Source organism: Myotis brandtii, unplaced genomic scaffold (assembly GCF_000412655.1).
Source record: "Myotis brandtii unplaced genomic scaffold, ASM41265v1 scaffold13187, whole genome shotgun sequence".
NCBI lineage: Eukaryota > Metazoa > Chordata > Mammalia > Chiroptera > Vespertilionidae > Myotis > Myotis brandtii.
The window spans coordinates 10249-17581 of NW_005354667.1; the positions used below are offsets into that span (position 1 = coordinate 10249).

General features: G+C 53.7%; 1 protein-coding gene across 1 annotated transcript in view; it reads left to right on the plus strand.

Annotated features, from left to right (window-relative positions):
• The first annotated feature begins 3406 nt into the window (after window positions 1-3406).
• LOC102245282 (protein C19orf12 homolog) overlaps window positions 3407-7333 on the plus strand; it is a 9694-nt gene continuing 5767 nt past the window's right edge. The window contains exons 1-2 of the mRNA XM_014534680.1: window positions 3407-3458; window positions 3824-3945. The gene's annotated coding sequence lies outside the window, so the exon portion shown is untranslated. The remainder of the gene's footprint in view (window positions 3459-3823; window positions 3946-7333) is intronic.

Here is a 7333-nt window from a genome sequence, read left to right on the forward strand (position 1 = left end):
GACGGGCAGGCGGGCACCACCCAGGGGGGTGGGCAGGCCTGGTTCCCGAAGCCACATGGTCCCTGGGGGCGTCCTGGTCGCGGGTCCTGTGCTGTGGATCACGGCCTCCGAGAAGCAGGACTTGCTGTCCCATGAGGTGCCGGGGCCTGTCCCTCAGGCAGCACAGCTCTCTGGGCTGAGCAATGGCCTTCAGCCCAGGAGGCCTGTGCGTGGGGTTTGCTACCTGGAGAGAGAACCGAAGTGGACAGAGATGCCCATGTGCAGAGGAGGGGTCTGGGGGTCCGGAGGGCCCGCGCCTCTCCCACCGCCGCCCACCAGCCCAGTATGGGGTCCTGGGGGCACCGGGCAGCTTCGGGGGCTCTGCACCCTCAGGAGAGGAGGGTGTCCACGCGGATGCAGAAGTGACTGGGGCCCGTCCCGCAGCCGGAGGCCGCCGTCAGCTGTGGAAGGAGGACCAGGAGACCCCGGAGTCGTAGAACCTGACGCGGCTGGGCCAGTCGCCCTCCCCGCCGCCCTCCTTGTCCTCCTCCGAGTCATCATCATCCTCGTCCCCACTGGACGCCTCGCAGCTGGCCCCGGCCCCGGAAGGGGACCCCGCGCCCGCTCCCAAGAGAGGACGTCCATTTTACAGGATCACCAAGAGACCTGTAATTACTGGGCTGGGGCCTTTTTCTGTTACCTCCCTTTGTCTAGAGAATGTTCCTAGGACCTGTGTTATCGGCCACGTGTACCCCTCATATTCTCTCTCCCCACCCCCACGTTCTGTTTGCTCTGGGGACATTTAGCAATGGCCTGGCCACCTACTGTTTCTTTTCTATGAAGATAAATTAAAGGCATGCTTCATAGACTAACAATAAACACATTAAACCAAACAAAAAAGACAGATAAAACAACAATCAACAGACACTCATATAAATGATATTTATAAGCGCGCATAACACATAGACAAGACTTAATAAAGAGTTGTTTTCATGGATCTTTCAGATGTTTTACGTTGCCTGGGACTTACAGCCAGATGCAGCCTAGACCTCAGCCTGTCATTCACAGATCTCATCATATCCTGCTCTCCACAGCACTGACTGGCGTCTAAAGTCGTTTTAGTTAAAATCTGCCAGTCCCGAGGCATCAAATGGTGATTTTCAGACAGAGCATTAAGGAGTCCTTTAGTAAACGGACTATTAGGCCCTTGTCTCCAGCTGGGCAGCCACCCACACTAGAGGCGGAGGATCCGGGGCCTTAGGTGTTGCAGACTTTTGATCCCCAATAGGAAGTGGGCATAATGCAGTTCGAACAAGAGCCCCCCTAGTTAAAGAACACAAGGCACTCGTTTTCCTTGAGCCTGATTGAAGAGAATTCCTTTATCCTGGAGCGTGCAAGCTAAACACTTAAATGATGTTTTTGCCTTTTACTTGGATTCTTCCTCACTATAGCCTGGCTGAATCAAAATGTTCCTCGTCCACTGACAGTCATGACTCCGCAGCTGGCATGGGCTTCGTGCGCGGTGAACTTCCCACCTTTCCGGGGAATTTCCACATTTCCTTGTTCTCTTCGTTTTTCTCTCAGGCAAATCTTCTCCTCCAGGTTCTTGTTTGGGCACCAGAATGCCGCAACCTTTTGCGACAGGGGTTCAGGATCTGAAGGAGGGGCCGATGCACAAATGAAAATGCTAGACAAGAAATATGAATTTAGCCCTGGCTGGTTTGGCTCAGTGGGTAGAGCGTCGGCCTGCGGACTGAAGGGTCCCAGGTTTGATTCTGGTCAAGGGCATGTACCTTGGTTGCAGGCATATACCCAGTAGGGCGCGTGCAGGAGGCAGCTGATCGATGTTTCTCTTTCATCGATGTTTCTGACTCTCTATCCCTCTTCCTTCCTCTCTGTAAAAACAAAATCAATAAAATATAATTTTTAAAAAAAGAAATATGAATTTAGAAGGCATGGAGGCCAGGTGGAGACCTCTCTCTTGGAGAGGCACACCGAAAACTGACCTTCTCTGCTTTTTATTCAGTTTTAGATACACATCTCGCCCTCAGTAAAGCTCGGCAAACAGTTAGCAGACAGACCATCTCTAAGGTCAGTAAAGATCAGTAAGGTTCAGTAAACATTTACTTGGAGGCTATCAGGTAGGAAATTGCTTTGAGCCACCACTATCTCAACACAGCCCTGCTAACGCCCAAGGTCCATGGGCCTTCCGCGTTCCTTGGTTCTCTCTTATGACAGTATTGGGCAAGCAGTGGCTTCCCGCAAGGGCACAGGCCTGGGATGTGGGCTTGATCTTCAGTGTGGGGCCTGCAGGAGGCAGCCGATCCAAGGCTCTCTCTCATCATTGATGTCCCTCTCTCTCTCTCCCCCTCTCCCTTCCTCTCTGAAATCAATAAAAACATATTTGGGGGAAAATGTTAGGGGAAAGTGGCCTGGGGGAGGGCTAATGGAACAGAAAGAGGGGAGCAAGCAGGCCCTTGTCTGCACTATTTTATTTCCTTTATTTAAAAAGCGCAGCAGCAAACGTGACGACATCCCGCCAGCGGAGGGGGGAGGTGGGAACGTGCCCGGCCCCGTCTCTGTCTGAATGTAAGTCCTCAGAGGCGAGCTCACAGGACCATGTGTGGGTGCAGAGCGCTGAGCTCTCCTGGTCGGGGCCCCGCAGGCCTGGCATGGGCACCGGCAGGGGCCTGGGTCACCCGTGCCAGGCACACTCCTGGGTCAGGCGCCAGGCAGATGGGTGGGAACCCAGGCTGCAGCCAAGGACTGAGACCTGTGACCCCCCAGCTGAGGGGGACGGGCCCTGGGCCGAGAAGAGCCAGAGCGGCCCTGTAGGTGGGTGAGCTCCAGGGCTGGGTTGCAGGTCCCCCCTGACCAGAGGGCCCGTGGGCGTGGCCTGGAGGAAGTGAGCACAGGGCCTGGCCAGGTCCCCGCGGCCCCCCTGGCATCCGCCCACCTCCCCATAACCATAGCTTCACACCCTGTGTGACAGGACCTGGGGGTTTTTCTTGGTAAAAACAGCAGCCCCGCCTCCTCCTGCCTCGGCCACCTCCATCCCACCCCCAATGGGGTGGCCTCCTTTTATCCTGTTCTCACCAGAAAATGAACCTCCCTCCCTCCCTCCCTTCTCCTCCCTCGGAGGGAGGACAGCGCTGAGCCTTGGGATTGCGGTGTGGGCACCTGGGAGAGGGGTGTGGGCACCTCCCAGCAGGGAGCAGGACCAGCCCTGAGGCAGACTTCCTGGTGGGAGACTTTTCCTAGAAAGAGAACCGAGCAGGTCATTTCTGATGGTGAGAGCTGGCCGCCAGGAGGAAGGCTGAGTTGCCCGGTAGGGCTGGGTGGTGCCAGGCAGGATCGGGGACAGTCACCTGGCACCCCCTGCACCCTGTGGGGGAGCCAGCCCTGCACAGGCCGGAGGGGAGCACGTTCTGGGCCCAGGGAACAGCTCAGGGACCCTCGGAGGCCGTGGAGGGAGGAGGGTGAGGTCAGGTCAGAGGGGCCACGGGGCCTGTCACAGGCCACAGCCAGGAGGAGGAGTTGGGGTGTCTCCCCTGCACTGGAGGTTTGGGGGGGGGGAGAGTGAACCAGCGATCTTTCTGTCAAAGAAAGGAGCTCGCTGCCCTCTTAGGCTCTGCCATATATGATGTGACCTTCAGACTCTCAGGGGCCCCCTCCACTCCCTACCCCCCACCACCACCACCTTAGGCTCCGCCTCACCCTCCCCTTCCTCTGAATGCAATAATGGGAGCCCGAGCTCTGAGCCCTGACCAATGAAGTCAGAGTTCAGAGTGAGGGGCGGGCAGACCCGGGTCAGGATATAAAACCGGAGGGGACTTCCCGTCAGGGGTGCTGCGGCCCAGGATTCCCGCTGGAGGAGCACCCTTCCCGCAGGCGTCCATCTGCTTTGCTGGCCCAGTTCCGAGTGTTTGTCTCATCCCTGCAACATCGTTGAGATCATTCTAACAGGTGGGTGAGGCGGGTGTGGGCGAGGGGGGTCCTACTGTCCAAGTGCTCTCCCCCAAAAGCCATCCCCCCACCCCCACCCCACAGAGGGGCCACCTCTCAGCCTCGCCCAGCCCCAGGCTTCCCAGAAGGCCCTCCCCCCCCTCCTAGAAAGAACAGGAATGAGGAAAATTAACCACAGGAATGAGAAAAATAAACCACTGCTCAGGGGGCACAGCGCACAGCGGGACACGCATTGCAAGTGTTACCTCCCTCAATCCTCACTGAAGCCACTGGGAGGTCCCCCTCCAACCTCGGAGTCACTGCCCAGGGTCCCAGCGGGGGGACCGGAAAGCCCAGCTCCAAACTTCCCAAGGGCTGCTCTTCTCTATTTATTTTAAATATATATCCCCACTGATTTCAGAGAGGAAGGGAGAGGGAGAGAGAGAGAAACATCAACGATGAGAGAGAATCACTGATCCGCTGCCTCCTGCACGCCCCACACTGGGGAATGGAACCCACAACCGGGCCTGTGCCCTGACCGGGAAATGAACCCTGACCTCCTGGTTCATGGATTGACGCTCAACCACTGAGCCACACCGGCTGGGCCATAACATCTCAGTTTTCGAAACGATATGAAGTTCTCTCATGTGCTCCATTAAGAGGTTGTGTGTGTGTGTGTGGCCTGTGCTTGGGGTCACCCGCCTTGGGTCTGGGTGAGTTTCTCCCGATGGAGCTGTGTAAGGGAGGGGCTGGCTCGCTGAGCCTCTGGGGGAGCGGGGTGGGGGGGAGGGTGGGGGTGCTGACCTCCGGGGACCCCATATGAGTTCTGGCTCCGGCTGGCTCTGTGAACACAACCTCGCCCTGAGGGCATTGTGGGGCTCGGGTGAATGGGGTGCAGAGTGGAGGGTGTGGGGGTAGGTCTCACAGCCTGAGATGTAAAGGAGAGCCATTATTTCCATGTGTTCTTAACTTCTTGTTAATCCTTACCTGAGGATATCTTTCAGTTGATCTTAGAGAGAGTGGAAGGGAAGGAGACAGAAAGAGAGAAACATCGATGTGAGACACATGGATTGGTTGTCTCCCGCACACACCCCACCCAGTTGGGGCCCGGGATTGAACCTGAAACTGAGGTAGGTGCCTGGTCCACGCCAGCACGGCCAAGGGTGATCCTGAGTGAGGGGGTGAAAGGATTGAGAAAAGACAGACAAGAGAATGAAAGCTGGGTCTCGGTGGGACGCTGCTCCCTGATGAGGAGACAGCGCCAGCGCCCACAAGCCCTGTCTTCATTTTATAGCCGATGCCACGAGGCAAAGTAGGGGCGTGATCAAGATGTTTACAGCATTCTCATGAGTTTCATCCTCACTTAACTACACGCACCTGAACTCTATCAAGCCCACATCACTCAAGCACGTGGGGCCACGTGTTAGGACCACAGGTTCAAGCTCACAACTACAGCCGTTGGCTATGATTGTGCTGGGAGGGCCCTGCCCTCCAGTTGGGACTTGGCACGTGGCCACGAGAGGACTGTGCCCTCTCCTCAGTCCGAGGCTTGAGCCTGTCCAAACACATACCCGCTCCCCATATATCCCCCTTTACTTTTGTTTTTAAACACGCCTATTTACATTATCCAAAACACTCTAAACAAATTATTCAGCATAATCAAAACAGACTTCTGGCTATTTAACAAAAGCATAAACACAGCAATGTTAACAAGAGAGAACAAAACTCTGGCTAATAACAAAGCAATACCAATGCAAAACCAAACTACAAACATGTCAACGTTTTCAGGACATTCCACCCAGAGTCCTTAGATTTACCTCCGCGAGATTCTACAGAAAACTGACAGTTCACCAACGCTAGCATAGCTTCCACTTGCTTTTCCAACATCTGCTTGGCCTCAGTCGCCATCTTCTTCAACAGCTGACTCCATGCTGATACCTCGATCACTTGTGTATTAAAATGCTGCCGATGCAAAGATGTCGTTGATGCAACACCAGTCCCCTGGGTCAGGCTGTTTGGACGGTTGACCTCGGCACTGAGTCCGCACCAGTCCCAGTCAAACCAGCCCCATCCATGCAGGTGGAAGTCTGGTCCCTTCTCAGCCTCTTTCCTTAGCCGCTGCTGCATGGAAACGAGCAGCCCTCGGTCCTGCAGAGCTGGAGACCTTCAACTCTGAGTCTGGCGTCTCACACAGACCCCAAGTCCAGGGAGCTATCAGGTCGCACAAACAAAGATAACCAAAGCCCAGAAACAATGCAACTACCTAGGGTCTAAAACAAAAATTACTTCCTTAAACAACATCAACCACAGCCATCTTCTGCTTTACAGGGGCTTCAACAAAACCTAGGAGATTTCTACCTTATTTTGTACCTCCTAATTACTTCTTATTTCCTACCACCTATTTGCTACTGCCTATTTTATACCGCTTATTTCCTAAACACTTACTTCTTACTGCTTATTTCTACATTTCTACCGCTTATTTTCTACCGCTTATTTCTACGTTTCTGCCGCTTATTTTACCGCTTATTTATTTATTTCTCTATCTCTAACTATGAATCATAGGTAGGCCTGGCTGCCCTTGCCCAATCCTTTTCTGGGTTGCAACCCCCGCTTATTTCTCTATTTCTACAGCTTATTTCTACTTATTTTCTGCCGCTTGCTTCTCTATTTATTTCTCTATGCTAACAGCCATAAACATGGCTGAAGGAGTAGCTTCCACTCCTTGCTTTTCTGCCATTTGCTGGGCCTCAGTTGTTAGCTTCTTCCGCTGACCCCATGTTGGCACCTCGGCCCCTAGTGTGGCCTTTGTTTTCTTTCTCTTCCTCTTTGCTGTCATCGGGGCAACTCTCAGTCCCTTGAACGGAGGGACAAGGAGCTTCTCTGTGTCCATTGTGGTGTCACACGTACCGTTCTGGCACCCAAATTGGCTACTGCTCCTTCTGGAAAGATACAAACACCTCTTATCCCCGTTTGTTTTAGTCATTGCATTTTCAGAGTACGATTGGCTGCTAAATCCTGAAGTGTCTTCCCCAGCCTCCTAGCCTCATGCAGAGACGCTGGAGTGGAGACAGAGATCCCACTCTTGTTCTTGCTGGTTTAGAGGCGACTGGAGAGGCTTATGAGTAACAGTAAGTAGAGTCGGCAGCCTCTGGTCACTTTCTACTATTTGTCTTACATCTCCTGCCACATTCATCCATCCCTTTCGGGAAGGGGCTCTAGGTAGTCCCAAATCATGGACCACAAGCTGAAGATAGAAGCAGGAATTTTCTCTGGGCCTTTAGCTATATAGCAATCTCTAAGTTGCTTCCGCTTATTTCTACCTTAGAAATTTAAAAATGCTTACTTTAAAAATGTTTCAATTAAGCATTTTCCCATGTTTTACACTGAGCTAATTTACCACACTTTGGCT